The 18,528-nt window shown below is 39.9% G+C and overlaps 1 long non-coding RNA gene across 2 annotated transcripts in view; it reads right to left on the bottom strand.

Annotated features, from left to right (window-relative positions):
- Positions 1-237: 237 nt before the first annotated feature.
- LOC115070791 overlaps positions 238-18,528 on the bottom strand; it is a 50,874-nt gene continuing 32,583 nt past the window's right edge. For both annotated transcript variants that reach the window (XR_003849920.1, XR_003849919.1), the window contains 4 exons: positions 16,646-16,749; positions 14,751-14,839; positions 3,358-3,465; positions 238-287 (listed from right to left, as the gene is read on the bottom strand). This is a non-coding gene — a long non-coding RNA (uncharacterized LOC115070791). The remainder of the gene's footprint in view (positions 288-3,357; positions 3,466-14,750; positions 14,840-16,645; positions 16,750-18,528) is intronic.

Here is an 18,528-nt window from a genome sequence, read left to right as displayed (position 1 = left end):
TAGAACCATCTCTAAAATAGACACATTCTAGGTCACTAATCAAGTCGTCTAAGAAAATTTTATTTATTGTTTTTATTTTATGTGTGTGTATTGCCTGCATGTAGGTAAACGTACCCATGTTGTGCAATGCCTGTGGAGGTCAGAAGAAGCTGTCAGATCCTCTGGGACTGGAGTTACAGACAGTTGTTAGCTGCCATGTGTGTGCTGGGATTCGAACCTGGGTCTTCTGCAAGAACAACCAGTGCTCTTAACTGCTGAGCCATCTCTCCAGCCCCAACTAATCAAGTCTTATAAAAAACAAATTAATAGAAACAATTATTTGCATATTAGCAGATCATAATACAATAAAAATAGAAATCAGTAAGAAGAAAATACAAATATATATGAAGATTGAACAATGTACTCTTAGGTGACCACTGGATCATTGAGCAAATCAAAGAGGAAATTAAGAAATGACAGAAACTTTGGGAATATAGCCATTGGTTCTCAGAAGAAACTTTATAGTTGTGAGTGCTGACCTTTCAAAATTTAGAAAGAGCTCAAGTAAATAACCTAAGGATTCCTCTAAAGGTTTGAGAAGAACAAAAATGAGATAAAACAAAAAATAGTAAGTGGTAAGAAATAATGATCAGGGGAGAAATGAATGAAACGGAGATGAAAAGAACAAGCACAGAGCATCGTTTGGGTCTTCTGAAAGAAATAAGCAAGACTGACAAGGTCTTGGTGAGAGTACCCCAAAGAAAGTAAATGATTGAATTTTAACAAAATTAGAAATGTAAAAGAAGTGGTTAGGGCCGGGCGTGGTGGCACATGCCTTTAATTCCAACACTCACTTGGGAGGCAGAGGCAGGCGGATCTCTGTGAGTTCGAGGCCAGCCTGGTCTACATAGTGAGTTCCAGGACAGCTGGAGCTACAGGGAGACCCTGTCTCAAAAAGACCAAAAGAAAAAAAAAGTGGTGGTTAGTAGAGATTCCAATACAACTCAGAGATTGTGGATTTCTTTGAAAATTTATATTAAACTGGAAAATCAAGAAGAAATGGATAAATTCTTAACCACATATAACATCAAAATTGAATTAGGCTGGTATTAACAAGTTAAACAGAGCCATAATAACCAATGAGGCTTAAGCAGTAATGTTTCACCAACAAAAATAAAAATGTCCAGCACCAGATATAAAGATGTAATCACTGCTAAATTCTCCCAAACCTTTAAAGAAGTGCTAATATCAATGTTCCTCAACCTGTTCTATAAAACAGAGAGGGGTGAACTCTGCCAAAGTCATCATATAAAGTCAGCATCACTGATGGCAATACTGAGTAAGGTCAGAACAATAAAAAGGAAACAATAAGCAATTTCAATGATGAGCAAAGACACAAAAATTCTTAATAAGGTTCTTGCAAATCAAATATAAGAGCACATTAAGAAGCCTATACATCATGACTAAGTTTTTTTTTATTTATGGCATGAAAGTTTGGTTCAAGATACACAAATCAGTAAGTATAATATAAATAGACTTAAGGGCAGGTATCATATGGTGACCTCAATGGATACAGAAAAGGTCTTCCATGAATTGATCATCCCTTCAGTATAGAAGCCTTGAAGAAGCTAGAAATAGAAGGGACATACCCCAACATAAAAGCCTGTGTATGACAAACCTGCAGTTAACCAGATGGGAAAACCAAGAGCATTTTCTTTAAAGTCTAGAGACAAAAGTGCCTACTATCTCCATACTTTTTCAACATGGTACTCAGAGTTTTAGCTAGAGCAGTAAGACGAGAGAAACAGAAGGGATCCAAATAGAAAAAGAAGTCAAATTATCCCTCTTTGCAGATAATGTGATGATATACTCAAAGATCCTTAACTCTCAACCAGAATACTTTTAAAACTGATAAGCACTTTCAATAAAGTAGCATGATACAAAGCCAGTTTGCAAAATCAGTGACTATTCTGATACCAGAAACAGACTTGATGAGAAATAAATCAGGGAAAAAAATCCCATTAATGTTGGCTTTAAAAATGACTAGTAGTAAATCTAACCAAGGAGGTGAAAGTCCTCTATAATGAAAACCTTAAAATATTCAAGAAATAAATCAAAGACACTAGAAAATGGAAAGAACTCCCATCCTCATGAATTGATACTATAAAATGGCCACATTACCAAAAGTGATCTATAGATTCAATGCAATTCCCATAGAAATCCCAAAGACATTCTTCATAGAGCTAGAAAAAGTCAATCCTAAAATTCATGTGGAGGTACAAAAGACCACAAAGAGCCAAAGAAATCCTTAACAGAAAGAGCAATGCTGGAGGTATTGTGATACTTGATCTCAATATTATAAAGCCATAATTAAAAAGAAAAAGCAGCATGGTACCAGCACAAACACAAACATGTAGACCAATGAAACAGAATATAGGAACCACAAATTAACTCACACATTATAGCTATAGGAATTTTGACAAGATTCCAAAGTAGAAAAGCAGCCTCTTTCACAAATGGCATTAAGAAAACTGGATTTCCCACATAAAAGAATGAACCTTGATCTCTGTCTCTCACTCTGAACAACAAAGAATCAATTCAACATGGATCAAGTATCTTTTGCAAGACCTGAAACTTTGAAACTGTTAGAAGATAACATAGGTAAAATCTCTGAAGACATAAACAGAGAATGACTTTCTGAAAAGAATTCTAACAATCTTAACAGTTGACAAACTGGATTACATGAAATCAAAATAGTTCTACGCAGTAAAGGAAACAATCATCAGAGTGAAGGGACAGCTACATGAGGGGAAAACAACCAATTGTGTGTCAGTCAGAGAGTAATATCTAAGCTATATAAAGAAATGAAAAAAAAACACCCCAAAGCAAAATAATCTAATCATTAAACGGACTAAATAAGTGAATAGACGATTATCAAAAGAAGAAGCACAAATGATTTATAAATACTTGAGTGTTCAACATCCTTAGCTAGAAGGGAAATGCAGAACAGGTATCATAAAGAATACTAATGCTGAAGCCAAACATTGTGGCACACATTTTTAATCCCTACACCTCGGAGGCAGAGGCAGGTGGAGCAAGGTCAGCCTGGTCTATATAGCAAGTTCCAGAGCAGCTAAGGCTATAAGGAGGTCCTATCTGGAGGAAGAGGAGGAGGAGGAGGAGGGGGAGAAGGAGGAGGAGGAGGAGGAGGAGGAGAAGGAGGAGGAAGGGGAGGAAGAGGAGGAGGAGAGAAGAATGAGAGTAAAGAGGAACACTTTACACAGTTGTGAGAATGCAGACTCATGAGATGAACCTGGAAATCAGCATGCGGTTTCCTCAAAGCAAAACTAAATATAATGACCACATGACTCAATTTACCATTCTTGGGTACATGCCCATGGAACTCCAAGTCAGCATACCACAGAGATACTTGTGCATCCATGTTCATTGCCGCCATAGTCACAATACCCAGGAAATGGAACCCGCCTAGATGTCCATCAACAGACAAATGGGATAAAAAAAGTATGTATACACAATTGAATTTTATTCAGTCATGAATAAAAATGAAATTATGATATTTGTAGGAAAATAAATCAAACAGAAAATATCATTTTGTTAAGTGAAATAAGCCAGACTCAGAAAACAAATACTGTTACTTTGTCTTTAATGTGAAGCCTAGTTTTCAAAGTATACATATGTATGTATATATGCACATATGTATATTTAGTTCATGAAACTATAAGGGGGTCATGAGAGGGGAGGGAGAGATTTGACACACATGTCATTATACATTGTTCTAATTCATCCACTTCCTGTACTGCCCTCCCCTGTCCCCTCTGACTGGTTCCTGTCTTTCCTCAAGTAGTCCTCCATTCTGTTTTCATACCACACGTATGTCATTACTTTCTCTTCCTCTGACCCTTCAGATCTCTTCTGATGTTGATATTCTGTTATTTCTATTAATTTTTAAACTTTAAAAAAAAAAGTCTCGTTAGTGCTATGCCAAGCACTTTCTTCTCTGAGTGATATTGGTCTCTATAATTTATGAATGTGTTTGACCTCATGTATTTTAGTTTGCTGTGATCACTTCTCAATTTCATCAGTCAGTTGTCCCATCAATCAGTTTCTTCTATGCTCCGTTCTGCTCTCAGTTCTATAGAGGTTGCAAGAGAACTATTCACAATGGTTGAATCGTCATGAATCTTAAATCTAAATTAGGATGAAACTCAGAAACCTGAAGAAGGATGCAGCAAATTACAATTGCATGTAAGTGTTACTTGGGCCCTGTTTGATCTCAAGGATGAAGGAAATCGGCTAACATATTTCAGGCAACTGCAGGGACCTGAAAAGAAGCAGACGCTGGATGGTGGCACATTGCTGGTGATATGCTGTATTAGTTATTTTTCTGTTGCTGTGATAAAATACATTGACCAAAAGAAATTTTAAAAAGAGAGTTTATTTTGGCTTATGGTTCCAGAAAGATCAGCATCCATCAACTCGGGGAGGCAATCAGCAACAGGAGCAGGAAGCTGGAAGATCACATCTCACCTGAACACAGGAAGCCATACCACAAGCTGGAAGGGGACAGGCTATAAATGCTCAGAGTCACCCCTGCGATGCACTTCCTCCAGAGAGGCTTCCATCCTAAAAGGTCCATAACCTTCCCAAACAAGACCACTAACTAGGGACCAAGTGTTTAGATACATGAGCTGATAGAGGACATTCCTAATCAAACCACTGTAAGTCAAATTCACTGCTGGGAGGTGCACGTGGCATCCAATTCCCTCCTCCCAACGTCCTTGCAAAAGCCTGAGGAAAAAAAAATTCTCCAAACCCTCGTTTGAAGAGTCTTGACGAGTTTATTGGACTTGCTAACTGAGCTTGGGGTATGCGTTTACTTACAGACAAGCGGGCGCCCTCCCATTCACAGCTCATGCCGAAAAGTCCACACCCAGACATTAATCCTGGGGTTCGGGACAACCTTACAAAATAGGGAAGGGCCAGCCTAGTGGTTTTCCCAGCTTTATACCCTTAGCCCCTCCCCTGCAAGCAGCTATAGTCAACCAATTGGCTGGAAGAGGGAAGGGGAGTGGCTTATTTGTACAGCATGGGAAGGAGGCAGGTCCATGGCTTGTCATCACAGGGTCAGAGGAACATCTTCCTGGGTCACAGAAACATATACTCTGATTATAGTATATTTTTCTCACAAAGTAATCTACCTTATAGAAGAGGGAAATGGAGATAAATTAAGAGAGACAAAAGGGGTCTTATTTGACTCTGCTATCCAAGGCTCTAGAAATGTAATTGAGAACTTTCGTCTTATGCTTTAAACTATAAGGGATTCCAAAGGCTGTGAAGGTGTAGGTCACTTGAGGAGAACAAGCACACACTTTTAAAAGGAGTTTGACCTTACAACAGTATCCATAATGAGCTGACGTAGCTCCAGATCCAGTGAACTGGGACTTAGGGCCATAGCCTCTCGGTTTTGATGAGAACCTGGCTTGGAAAAGTGCAGTCACTAACAAGCTGTTCCCCTTCACTTACAGTCATCCTGTGAGCACGTTTCTTTAGGCATGGTGGAGGTTCTCACCATTTCAGTGTTTTCTGGTTCTTGCCCATTTCTCTAAAGAGAAACCATATAAACTCATTTTTTTCTGAATTCAGAAGCAAGCTGAGGTTTAACGTGTGTTCTTCTCCCCAGCAGACCCCTTGTATTTTTATAATTTGAAATTTTTAATTATTACCAAGTTAACCAGTTAAATTAGCTTTCTTCATTTACTATTCCAAGATAACTTTAAAAAATATTAGAAATTTTATGGGTCTAGAGAGATGGTTTATCAGTTAATAGCACTGGCTGCTCTTGCAAAAGACGTGTGTTTGATTCCCAGCACCCACAAGGTGGCTAACAATTATCCATAACTCCAATTCCAGGGGACCCTACACTCTCTTCTGGCATCCATGGGTATTGCACACATGTGGTACACATACATACATGTGCGGCAACACTCATATACATAAAACAAAAATAAATAAGTGAAAACAATTAAAGTGCCCAGAAATTTCAAACTCAGTGAACATTGGGTCTGTTCAGAACACAGAAATACATGTTTATATTTATTCAGATTGTTTAAAGGGGTATGCAATGAATTTTGTGTTGCAGATCTCTGTATTCTAATTCAGTATCTGAGCCACGTTCACAATAATACACAATGTATACAGGACTGATATCTTGCTGTTTTACATTGGTATGCCATCACTCAACAAAACCCGAATCAGTGAACAGAGAACTAACTTCATGGGCTCCACGCTCTTCAGATAAAGGTGTTGTTTAAAACAAGCAAATTTTCTGGTGGTTAAGATGTCTTAGATCTGAAAAGTCCCTCAAAGTCCATGGCTTAATACACAAAGCAGCAGTAATCACAGGTGAAACTGATGGAAGGTGGCTGGAACTTGAGTGTTTTGATCTCATTTACAGATCAATCTGTTCATGGATCCATGATGTGAAGGTATTACAGGGAGGTGGTGTCACATTTAAGAACTGTAGCTAAATGAAGGAAGTGGTGAGTGGGGCTTGTCCACAAGGGTATACGGTGCCCCCAAAGGCCCCTCCCAGTTTGGGACTGCCATGAGAAGGTGACTAGCTGTGCTCCACTACCCTCTTTCCATGTTGGGGTTCAACCTCACCACACTCTCAGAAACAGTGAAGCAGAGAAACCACGAGTTAAAACTTCTGAAACCAAAATTAATCTTTTATCCTTTAAGTAAGTTTTCTCAGATTATTTGGTCACAGTGTTGGAAAGCTGACTGACACAGGTGCTTATGTACGGACTATTGACAGAATACTGACAACAGGGCATTTAACTTCTTCTGCAATAATGAGGAAAGATATACCAAATCTTCCAGCAGACAGGCTTACCTCACATGCAGCAAAATATTTCATCCATGCCAACCAAACTCAATGACAGCCTTTCTCTCTTTGTTTATCTTTCAGTTCCATTTGATTGGAGAAGCTGATTGGTGCTCTCATAAGATCAAAGTCTCATACACTCTTCCTCTGTGGTTATGTAGAAATGAGGACCCATTCACCTCCTTTATTCTTACAAATAATGACTCAAGATTTGAAGAAGGAATGAGGAATCCTGTGGTGTTGATTGTCTATGACACGGCTGGGAAAGTGAGGGAGGGAGTCGTTTGTTCCAGCTCTCATGACTTTTTCTCTACTGGAGAAACTTTCATTTTCTCAATCTCCTCAGAACCACTTGAGGGTTCAATGGGGCTGTGTGACTTTCCTGGACTATCTTTCACATTCACCTAATCAGCTGACTGTCTTAGTTTGCTTTCAGTTGCTGTGAGAAAACACTCTGACCAATACCAACTTGAGGAGGAAAGGGTTTATTTATCTTACATCTCCCAGGTCACAGTTCATCAGGGAGCTCAAGGTAGGAACTTGGGGCAGGAACCTGGAGGCAGGAGCTGGAGCACAGGCCATGGAGGATCACTGCTTACTGGCTTGCTCCCCTGGCCCCTGCTCACCTGCTTTCTTGTCCAACATAGGCTCAACTGCCCAGGGGTGGCACCACCCACTGTGGCCTGGGCCCTCCAACATCACTCAACAATCAAGAAAATACCCCACAGACACAGTCACAGACCAGTCCAATGGAGGAAATTCCCCAGTTGAAGCGCCCTCAACCCAGGTGTGTCAAGTTGACAACTAAAGCTGTCCAGCACAACTGACCCCTTTTCAGCTTGACACACAAACACAACATTATAAACCACAACCTTTCCATTTCTTATCTCCAAGATATGATGTGAATGTCACGACATAAACAATACAACTTTAAAAGTTCCACAGTCCTTAAAAGAACTCAAACACTAAAAGTTCAAAGTCTCTTTTTAAAGTCTCCCAACTGTGGCCTCCTGCAAAATTAAAAACAAGTTAAGGAGTTTTATTTTAAAGGGAAGAATTGAGCACACCTAAGCAAAACTTAAGTCCAGCAAAGTAGCTCAAGGGTGGACATCTGGGATTCACTCACGATCTTCTGGGCTCCAAAGGGTTCTGGCAGCTCCACTTCTCTGACTCTGCCATCCACAGCACACAGCTTGTCTCGAAGGCCCAGGCCATCTCCATTCCACACCTGCTGCTGCCCTTGGTGGTCCTCCCGTGGTCCTGGCATCTCCAAAATTCTGAGGTCTCCACTGAAACTAAAGCTGTACCTTCACCAATGGGCTCTTTCGGCTTCTCAGGGTGACAAGCCTCAGATTCTCTCCATACCCCTTCAATCCTGGGGGTCGTCACTGCAACTGAAGCTGCACTTTCACCTATGGCCTTTCCTGGCCTCTCAGGGTGCCAAACCTCAGCTGTGCTCTGTGACCCCTTCATGCTTTCGACACCATAACCGTACAGGAGACTCTTACATATTACCAAGTCCTGCTTCCAGCTTGAGATGGAGGCTCATGGCCCATCTGGCCTATAGCTTCTGTGTGCTGACCCTGAGGAAATACTTCCCAGAAGATTTCACCTTGATGATTTTGGTCTCTTGTCATAGCTGATTTTTCAGCCTCAGGTAGCCAGCGTCACTTGTCCCAGTAAAGCAAAGGTTTTAGTTCAGGATCTGGTCTCTTTTTAATCACAGCTGATTCTTCATCCCCAGCTGACCAGAACCCACAGATTCTCAATTCAAAACATCACACAAACAGCCCTGATAGTCTCTGCTTCCCTTTGAAGCTTCACAAGCCAGGCCTCCATTGTCCACAACTCTTTCAACATAACTGTTCCAAGCTCCACAACAACAAACTCTAAGCACTCAGTGGCTTTTCCAGCCCAAAGTTCCAAATGCCTTTCACAATCTTCCCAAAGCACCTAGATCAGGTCCCTCATGGCAATACCCCACTCCTGGTACCAATTTCTCTCTTAGTTTGCTTTCAATTGTGGTGACAAGACACTCTAACCAACTTGGGGAGGGAAGGGTTTATTTATCTTACATCTCCCAGGTCACAGTTCATCAGGGAGCTCAAAGTAGGAACTCAGGGCAGGAACCTGGAAGCAGGAGCTGGAGCCCAGGCCATGGAGGATCACTGCTTACTGGCTTGCTCCCTGGCCCCTGCTCAGCTTGCTTTCTTATGCAACACAGAACTACCTGCCCAGGAGTGGCACCACCCATAGTGGGATAGGTCCTCCCACATCACCCAGCAATCAAGAAAATACCCCACAGACATGGCCACAGGCTAGTCCAATGGAAGAAATTCCCCAATTAATGCTCCTTCAACCCAGGTGTGTCAAGTTGACAACTAAAAAGCTATCCAGCACACTAACTAAACCTTGAAGCCTGTCTTACCAGTAACCAATTCTAGTTAAATAGCAGTTAACTTTGAAGCGTTAACATGCATGTATGTATTGATGATTAAATGTAGCATATTTTAATGGAGCAGTAGTAAACATGGGAAGACTATTTTCTGAGGAACAGTATGAAACATTTGTCATATTTAGCAAAGTAAGAATGAGTGAAGCCTGACTTCACACTTACTGCCCTCCACTGAAAAATTTCTCTCAAAGTACTAGACTGATTAGGATACTGCAATCCTGAATCCAGCTTGTCTTTACTAATTTGATCTTACTCCCCTTTCACCTGCTAAGAGGCATTTTCTTACCGGCCCACTGGGCAGCTGGACACATGGAGTCACTAGTGCTGGTCTCTGGAAGACTATTATGAACTGAGTGAGGCTTGCCTTCTCCTGAGGGGCAGCTGTACAGCAGATGGGTCCAGCTTTAACTGCCCACTAGATGTGCCTTTGACCACCAGCCATCTTGAGGCAAATAGCTATGTGAATGAAGGATGAGATCAGAAGAAAGCCTCTACTTTTACCTCTGCTGGGGAAATGGCTCTGCCAAATAACAGAAGGCTGTTCTAATTGCAGCTACTCAAATTCTGTCCCATGAGGCTTCTGTGCTTGTGTGTCTGGATGTGCTGATGCTTAAACCACACCCAGACCTGGTAATCCAGAATCTGTATTTAATAGAGATTCATTCATTCATGTGCTCATTAGAGCTCATAAATATTGCTAAAAGCCCCCAATTCTTAAATTCTGTGGACCCAGGGCCCCTCTATACTTTGTTTTCTAACAGCTACTGATATATGGCTTAGATTTTTCTATTGTCATCAAGTTATAAATTTAAGGTAAAATATTTACTACTTTATTATGTTATTTTAAAATAAAAAGCTATGAGTCTCTTGTATTAATATATAACTGTTTCCATCAAAACACATACATTACCCCAAAATTCAGTGAATCTTGTATTATGTTACATATTTTTGCTAATCTTTTCCTCTGGTTTCACATAAGATTTCTGGGTTTATATCTCAACTTCTACACTCAGTGAATGGTGATACATTGTCATATTGCCTCTGTGGGACATTTCACCACACATTTATAAATGATGAGAATGGAAAAGGAAAATAAGTTTTAGGATAATTGTACATGTGTTTCTGACATGGAACGACAGGGTGTGGTACACAGAGAGCCTTTGCGTTACTGCACACCCTTTGTCACCTCTGTGGTCTTTCTATGCACATGATTGCATCTTCCCTTTCCTTATGGGGAACAGTATACTCAATACTGAACCACACTTGCTCTGACCCTCACTTCTGTTCCAGACACTTTTACAGATATTACTGGGGAGACAAAAGAAGAAATAGAAACTTAGGAAATTCAACGGATTTGTTCAATAATCAATAAGCTGGAATTCAAATGGAGATCTTTCAAATCCAGTTCCTCCCAGAGTTGGCAGGATTAGTTATAAATTGTAAGTTGATGGGGTGCTAAAAAATAAACACCAAAGGTAGAAGTGGTGATCATGCCAGTGTTTGGAGGCAGAGGCAGGAGGATCAAAGGGTCGTCTAGGCTATGTAACAAGACTCAATGAGTACCAAGTACATTTATCAGTAGCATCTGAAATTTCCACATTATTTGGGATTTAGTCTCCATCACAATGGTGGTTAGTGTTGTCAACTTGAGAAATATCAAGGCTCTCTTCAGAGATACACCTCTGAGCCTGCCTTCAAGGGACTGCCTTGACTAAGTTAATTGATGTGGGGAGACTCCTTTTAATTTTGGGTAGGACCTGGGCTGCATAAAGGTAGAGAAATCAAGCTGAGTAACAGTAAGCACCCATGCATTAATTCATTGCTCTTTGCTCCTGATTGTATGTATAATGTGGCCAGTTCCCTCAAGATCCTTCCTCTGGGACTTCCCTGCCATGGAGGACTGTTCCTGAAATTGTTAACCAAATCAATGCTGTCTCCCTTACTTTACTTTTTAATCACAGGAACAGAAAAGGAACCAAGACATCCAGGAAGCACTGGACAGAGGAAAAGTCTCAGACACGCAAGAATTCGGCAGAGAATAGATCATGCTTTAATAACGCACTGGAGGAAGATGAATCTCTGTGAGGGTCCAAACAGCAAAAGGATTTGAGTCCTCTGTAGGAGAGGGCAGACATGGCAAGGGTCTGGCTGCCATAGAGTGCGACTCCACACTGATCATAAATTTAGAGTGGGGAGTTGGGGATTTAGCTCAGTGGTAGAGCGTTTGCCTAGCAAGTGCAAGGCCCTGGGTTCAGGCCTCAGCTTCGAAAAAAATAAATAAATAAAGACAAAATAACAACAACAAAAGGCAAAATAAATTTAGAGTGGATGATGTTTCAGCCTGGAGAAAATTAGGGAAAGCAGGGTATTGTTAGTGCAAAGTAAAGTTTTTCAGTGTGTTATACAAAGCCCACTTTGCAGTAGACGGGCAGACCCAGTACAGAATGGCAGTCACATGGTGGTCCACGCTGTTCAGAGGAATTCTAAACTAGAAAGCCAATGAAGTCAGGCTCTGTGGGCGAGTACAGCTTTTACTACGGCCCATTTCTTGTTTGTTCTTTGGGTGGACCTGCCCTTTGGTCTTGGCCACACTTTCTGCTCATTAACCTCCTTTGTTAAGACCATTTTGAACAAAGAGCTTAATAGCTCTTTTCACCTTTGCTATCCCTAAGTGCGATAACTAATTTGCTCATATCTATCTGCGTATGGGAGAGCCGTTCTCCCCCAAAAAGAAACAGTGAGCGTTTAGGATTTATTTTTAAGCCGTCACCTCTCTATATATCAAAGGAAAACATGTCTCAGAAGATTTCACTTCAAAGTTTTATATCCAGAATATTCTAATTGTCTAATTGCAATGATCAGGATGTTGTCAGAACAACTGAAATCCAGGTGTAGAGTCACCATTAGACATGTAAGCATGTGATGTCAATGCTGGCTTTTTATCTGCACATATTGTCTATATCACAAGGTCCCCTGAGCAATGGGGCAGCTGCTTGTGTCATAAAAGATAAGTATATCCTGAAATGACTATTGTTTCACGTCCCTGAATCATTTCAAAGGACATTTGCAGTGCAAACAGATGATGTAACTCAATATGCTTCCAACAATACATCTGCAAGGTAAGTCGCACGCTGCCCCAGGATGACATTAGGGCTGCAAATAGATTGCCATGGAAAAAATACTGTAAATGAGATCTCTGCTGCCAGTGTTCCATAACAAGGGCATTAATTTGTGCTTCGAGCTAAAGCAGAATTCATTTTCTTAAGGGAACACACCTTATCTTATTTCACTAAAGCTCTCATTGCAAACTTCATGCACATAAAATACACTAGTAAAATTTCTTCTGGTATACTCACAGTTTGCATTCCACAAAACTGATAAAAAAGGAGATTAAAAATTAAACATTTATGACTCTAGGAACTGCTGAACAGACTAGGCACAGAACATCTGTAACCATAAAAGCCAGACACTTGAAGTCTGAATTTGCCTGTTATGCTTACTTAATTACTATGCACAGTAACTTGTTGGGTCCGGACAGAGCAATGAGTAGGTTGTAGAAACTATCATTCCCTAAGGAATTTCCTCCTGCAAATTCAGGAGGGGGAGATTCTCTTTTCGATACCCAAGTGTAACTTCCATTATTATTAAATGCATTCAAGTGGACTAGCTGAAGGTATAATGGGCCCCAGAGAAGAGAGATAAAGCAAACCCTTAGATCACATCAGCAGCATTATTTAGCATCTAATATCTTAAACCTGGGAAAAAGGAATAAAACTGGCTCTTAATTAAGTGAACAATAAGCTTGCAGCACCTTCCCTCCTGAGTGCAGATTCACAACTTCATGGAAGCCTTGGGCTTTTTCTGCCTCTGCCTCCCCCTTATTCAGCTTGGGCTGAAAGGTTTTGAAACCCAGTCTTTGTCCGTCGTTTTCAGTAGCGTTTACAGTTCTAGGGGGCAGATCCTCAGTACAAGCTTACTAAAAATTAACTGTGGAAAACTTACGTGTTTTTTTGCTTGATTATGTGAGTCAATTTATTATTTCACTTCTGAGTGGCAGATTCAACAGATTCAAAGTTAGAAAACTGTTCATTTCACTATAGTTCCTAAGTAGAAAAAAATGTAGGATGTCTGCATGTTCAGCATCAAAGGCTGGCACTGGTAACTGCATGTGAGACATTTTGACTATCTACCTGAAGAATTGTAACAGAGGGCCTGGGGAGAAGGCTCAGTAAGAATCAGCATTTGCCAGATTAAATACAAGGACCTGAATTAGAATCCCCAGAGCCTACTCAAAAGTCAGGCCTAAGAAACAGCGAAACAATCACACAATCACCGAAACTCCTAAAGAAGGTGCGAAGTGAGAGTTGACACCTGACCAATACAAGTGTACCACGGCACCCAGACCCACGTCGGCATTCACACACACATTAATGTGCACACACAGAGACAGACAGACGACACACACACACACACACACACCCACACACACACACACACACACACACACACACACACATTAATTATAACACTGAGCCAGTGAAGCTGAATTTATCCCCATTCTAACAGCAAATATTTATGTTGCCTTCAGTCCTCATTATCATAATTCATTATTCATCACTGGGGTTGAAAACAGCACACTAAGAAAGCATCGTGAAGATGAAGGAAGATAAGAGGTGTGAGGCTGTTTTCTCTGTAGACCCCATATATTTGTAACTTTGCCATTGTTTGCATAAAGGTTCATTTTCCTGCTGTTGATTGAATTACAGGAAATATATCTGACATAAATCTTTTCCACAGGCGGGAAATGACAGTCAAGTCATTCTCCTCGATTTGCTTTGAAAAGAGAGAACTTTGCAAATATTAATACAGTAAATAATAACATGCCACATCGGACCAGTAATACAGGGAAGTTAAAAGGAATCCATCTCCAGCACAAAGATGAAGATCGGCCTAGAATGATGCAGGCTAAGTTAGTGGAATTGTACATGGAGATTCACAGAGCACTTTATTAAATGTCACTACGTATATTCTCTCACTCAATCATAAACGCAGCTGAACTGTGCAAGATATTATTTGGAGGCATATTGTTCTGTGGCCTGTCACTGTGAAGCCACAACCAAATAATGGCGTGTGGAGTGGTTCTTTTTGTCTAACTGCTGTCTCCAGTTAAAAGGATCGGGTGGCTCATTCCTGTCTCCTTACATAACTGAGAAGGGTCTTTCAGGGGTGAATCCGCAGCACTCCAGGCTGCAAAGACATAGACTCAATTGAAGGAAATTTTAATTTTTCTCACAGACATGTACATGAAATCAAGAGATTCCAGGACATACTGGACAGGGTGTAAGATCCCCCAGCTGTTGCCAACTTGTCCAAAGGGTAAAGTGTCTTCCAGATGTGATAATTTCTTACCTTGCAGGAAAAAAAGAGCCAGAGTGGACTTTTGCTTTTCTTACATTAGTGCTGCTCAATCACCAGCTGTATCACAAGCTTCCCCAGGACTTGGAAAAGAAACAATAAGAAACATTACTGGGCCCACATCAGAAATGCTGATGTAGTAAGCCCAGGGTGGGCCCGTTTCCTTTTTTATTATTTAAATTTTTATTTTTTTTAGAATTTCATATATTACTACACTGTTTTGACATCATTTCTACTTTCCCCCATTCCCTCTTGAATTACTGACATCTTTTTTTTAATTTTAAAAAATTTAATAACCACATGATTTAAAGAAGCATTTCATTACAGCTTTAACATACTTAGTAACACATTCCAGAGCAAGGATACATCTCTTTCAAAAGTGGCTGTAAATTTTTAGGTTCACAGTTGAATTAATATAGTTATACAATATTGAACTTAGTATAAACCCCGTAAGACATAAAATTGAATGAGTTTTTATCCTTTAAAGGTCTCCATTTCATTTTAAGATATGCTGTTTCCTACATTTTTAATGCTAACACTTAGATGTTTGCACATGTCTTTGATCTCTATGTATCTGATTATTACTAGTCACAGACTGACATCTTATACAATCATCATTTTACACACACACACACATGTCAAAGGATGTGTGACTCTGAATAGAGTCAAAGGAAGGAAAAAAAGATATCCTAATTATATATATGTATATATATCATCTATCTACCTATCATCTATCATCTATCTGTCTGTCTATCTATCTATCTATCTATCTATCTATCTATCTATCATCATCTATCTATCATCTATCTATCTATCATCTTCTAATCTATCTATCATCTATCATCTATCATTTATCTATCTATCTAATCTATCATCTATCTATCTAAATCTATCTATCTATCTATCATCAATCAATCATCTATCTACCTATCATCTATCTATCATCTATCTATCTACCTATCATCCATCCATCCATCCCCATTTATCATCCATCTATCTATCTATCTATCTATCTATCTATATCATCTATCTATCTATCATCTATCTATCTATCTATCTATCTGTCAATCATCTATCATCTATCTATCATCTATCTATCGAGTTCAATAGTGTTATCCAGTTGTATATCTGTTTAGGGATCACCACTTAGGATTGGGAAACCTATCAGGGAGATCATCCTGGAAAAAACAAATTCATCCTTCCTCTCTCAACAGCCATTGATTTCCTGTATAACTTCATCTAGATCTATCTATCTATCTATCTGTCAATCATCTATCATCTATCTATCATCTATCTATCGAGTTCAATAGTGTTATCCAGTTGTATATCTGTTTAGGGATCACCACTTAGGATTGGGAAACCTATCAGGGAGATCATCCTGGAAAAAACAAATTCATCCTTCCTCTCTCAACAGCCATTGATTTCCTGTATAACTTCATCTAGGGTTAGGGCCCTTTGAAAATTTTCCCCCATCCATGTTGGCAATTTGGTGTTGGCTTGTGAAAATCTTGTGCAATCAATCATATTGCTGATATTTCGTGGGTTCAGTATCCCTGCCATGTCTAGAGTACAGTGTCTTTTTTTCTGGTCTTTTTTAGATAAGATCTCCCTGTAGTAGCCCCAGCTGGCCTGACACTGGTTATATAGACAAGGCTGGCCTCAATCTCACAGAGATCCACCTGTCTCTGCCTCTGCCTATAGAGTGTTAGGATTAAGGGTGTGTGCCACCATGCCCTGCTTAGACTACACCATTTTTGAAGCAAGCATCCTGGTCCTCTGGTTCTTATGACCTTTCAGCCTCTTCCCTGGACATAAGGTCATATTAGGCCAAACCAAGGGCCATATGTTGGGAATTACTGTCTTGCAGAAATACAAAACTCTCAACTCACCTCCTTTTAATGTTAAGATCGGGGATGGAATTGTAACCAGTTAGATGTGATGTGTACTAAACAGTGTGCTGTAGGTTCATATTCTCCCATGCTGGGGGAAATAGCTGTTGAGAGAAGAAGCAAAAAATGTTAGAGATGGGAAAGGAAAATGGAATAGAGTAAAAGGAAGGAGATAAAGGATGCATGGAGTCAGTGGTGGTCAGGAAAACACCTCCAAAAAGAAAAAGGAAAGAACAAGGAAGCAAATGTGCAAAATAATGAAATGTTAGAGAAGATCAGGCTCTGGGCTTGGAGGAAAAATGGAAGCACACATGGGGAATCCTTCTCCCAGCATGCACCCACCCCTTCTCATCTTCTGCCTTTGACTACTGGTTCTGCCTGCCCTCCCTCCTCCCTTCCTCCCTTTCAAGCTGGATTCCCTCCTCCTCCCTCCCTCTCTCCCTCCCTCCCTTCCTAGATTTTTCCTCCTTCTCCCCTCTTTTTTCTTTCTTTTCCTTTTATCTGTGACAAGGTCACATGTTGTTTAGGCTGACTTCAAATCTTCTATGTAGGTGAGGGTAACCATGACCCTCTGATCCTCCTGTCTCCACCAAACCTCCTACTGGGGACTGACCCTACAGCTTTGTCCGTGTTAGGCAAGCGCTCTTCCAATTGAGCTATGTCCTCAGCTCTGATTTCTTTGTCAGACATCCTTTGCAAATCAACTATGCTTATTCTCCAGTCTACATAATTTAGGAATGAAATTGCTGTCTGCCTTAAAAAGCAAAGTATCTACATTGTGCCAGAGGCTCTACTGTTCAGCAAAATAAATATTGATTTCTAGGCTCACTGTATTTTGTCCTGTAAGCACGTGTACTAAGCATAATTTAATATAACTATTTAGCCTTCAAAAACATAATGATTTGATTTTTATCAGGTCTTTAAATTTTCATAGATTTTATTAAACAGAAAGGAGGTTTGCATGACAATATTTTCAATTAAATCAATTTCTTTGAATATTGATATGTAATGAAGACTCATATTTAGTGTTTATTTTATTGTCTTTTTGAAAACATTTCTCAAAAAAGGGCTCATTACTGGATATGTACATTTCAATAGCACTCTGACTTTAATTAGCTTAGAGCTTTTATTAGCAGCTTTATTGAGATGTAATTCCCTTTCTATATAATTCACTCACCAAAACTTCACAATTTGATGGGTTTTAGTATGTTCCCAGATATGTGCAACAATTACTCCAGTCAATTTTTAGAATACGAATATTTTCAACATCTAAAACAGAAAGACTGGGCATACTAGCTCCCCTCTTCCCTGGACCACTGCCCACTGCCCCACTCCTTAGCAACTGCTAATCAACCATTTTGTGTGGCTTAGATGTCCCTCTTAGGAGCACTTCATAGGAATGGAATCATAGAAAGTGTTTCTGACAGGCTTCTTTCCTTCAGCATATTGGTTCTTTTTATTTTTGTCTTTCTTTCTCTTTCTTCATTCCTTCCTTTCTTTTATTTTTAAAAAATATTTATCATTTTATATATATGAGTGTATTGCCTGCATGTGTGTACATGTACCTGTGTCATGCAGAAGAAGGCATTGGATATCCTGGAAATGAAGTTATAGATGGTTGTTAGCCACCATGTGGGTGCTGGGAATAAAATCTGGGTCCTTAACTGCTGAGCCATCTCTCCAGCCCCATCTCTCTTTTTTTTTTTAAGACCAGTTTTATATTTACAGAAAAATTGGGAAGCATTCCAAAATACCATTGTTTCTCCTACTACAGATCTCTTATATTAATATGGTATATTTCCTACAGTTTCCTACAATGGACCAATATGGGCACAGTGTTATCAACTGAAGTTTGTACTTTATTCACATTTCCTTAGCTTAAT

The sequence above is a fragment of the Nannospalax galili genome, unplaced genomic scaffold (assembly GCF_000622305.1).
Source record: "Nannospalax galili isolate Female #2095 unplaced genomic scaffold, S.galili_v1.0 scaffold437, whole genome shotgun sequence".
Taxonomy (NCBI): Eukaryota; Metazoa; Chordata; class Mammalia; order Rodentia; family Spalacidae; genus Nannospalax; species Nannospalax galili.
Note: the sequence above shows the minus strand (reverse complement) of the source record. Positions and strands in the feature narration are given on the sequence as shown.